This window comes from Aplysia californica, unplaced genomic scaffold (genome assembly GCF_000002075.1).
Source record: "Aplysia californica isolate F4 #8 unplaced genomic scaffold, AplCal3.0 scaffold00234, whole genome shotgun sequence".
Taxonomy (NCBI): domain Eukaryota; kingdom Metazoa; phylum Mollusca; class Gastropoda; order Aplysiida; family Aplysiidae; genus Aplysia; species Aplysia californica.
In genome coordinates this window covers 1,046,636-1,048,299 of record NW_004797504.1, presented here as the reverse complement: position 1 = coordinate 1,048,299, position 1,664 = coordinate 1,046,636, and positions in this window count along the sequence as shown.

Below are 1,664 nucleotides of genomic sequence, written 5' to 3'. Positions count from 1 at the left end.
GGACTAGAGCTTTGTGTGACTGACTCGAAATTGGAGGACACTGGAATAGCGAGCAATTTCACCTCTAACGTTTACCAAACTATAGAATTTCTAATACTGGAATAGAGAGCAATTTTGCCTTTATTGCTTACCACACTCAAATTAAAATGGTTCTAAGGCCGCTTTCACCCGGGCCACTCTTTGGCGCTACTGTGTGGCTGGTTCTCGCCACTGAAGTGGCGCCACAGCGTGATCCGTGTGAAAGGGCTCTAACAGTGGAACAAGGAGCAGCTCCTGTGAAGAGATATGATTATTTACCAATTTTTAAAAGGTTAATCGATACATGTACTTACTTTGACATATTTCCCTCTGCGTTCAACAGGCTTGAGACTGTCTTCATACAACCCATTGTGAAGCATCTCCAAACTGTTGTTTAATAAGAGTCTTTGTCTTATCAGAGTCGACAGCAGGCAACCATGGCACCTACCTTCCCTATTCCTTGTGACAACCCCTCCCAAGGCTCTTGACAGTGATAGCAAAGACGCTCAGAATGAAGGACACACCGAAACATGAACACATAACCCCCACAGTGATTTAAAATCACCCTCAGTGTGTTGTCGCTCATTATTATTGACCCATATAAATTTACATGTACGTGAATATTATAAGGGTTTGTCCGCACCAAAAGCAGTAGCTGCGCAGTAGCTAAGCCGAGCCTCTATGAGCAGTTCTAGCAGTAGGCTCGAGTGTCCACACCAAAAGCTGTTTTAGCATGCTGTCCAATAGCAGTCAGCTCGCTGGCTGCTCGTGCACTGCTCAGTATCAGCTTGCATGTTCTCATCAAAAGCAGTATAAAAGCAGTGTGTACTAATTCTCTCTGCTAGCTTGCCGCTTGTATCGGAGACAGTATGGCGGTCCGTAAAATATGTTTGATGCATTTGAGGGACACTTCTTCATTATTGACACAGTCTCTTGTATTTGATGGCGAGAAAGAATACTGGGTTCATCCCATTAATGCCAAAAGAGACACATGCAAGTTCATCTTGTCTGTAATTTCTTGAAATTGTTTTCTCTTGGTTTCTTTGTTCATAGAGTTAAAGGCCCGTTTTCGCCACAAGTATAGATCTAGATATTCATAGATTAAACTTATGAACTCAAAAGTTTTGGCACCATCCATTGTTTTGTTTCTGTTTTGTTGTAAAGGCTTTCAAGAGGAGAATGTAGAAGCTGTCTCCAGCTGTCTTGAGCTGATCGAGATATCTCAGCGAGGTTTTGCTGGAAATATCGGATGTGCTTATTTTAGAAATGACAAAATCACTGCTAACATTGAGCGGTAGAAAATGCGGGGATATATTTTACTGCTCACTGCTTGCAGTGCACTGCTCAATACGGCGCGGCTACTGCTTTTTGTGCGAACGGCGTATTACTAATATTACTACTGCTCAGCTCAACTGCTTTTGGTGCGTACGACCACTGAGGGTCTCGACTGCTGTGAGAAGCCTCGTTCAGGAAACTATTTTTGTTGTTGTTGTTTTTTTTTTATTCTGCCAGACTCTTGTTTTGAAACGTCTTGGTGAGAACAGCATAACATGTGAAACCTTTGACCTCACAACAGATATTCCTACACACGATGACGATAATTTAATGAAGTTCTAGATGTGTAAGAGTTGTCTGATAGATTAGAA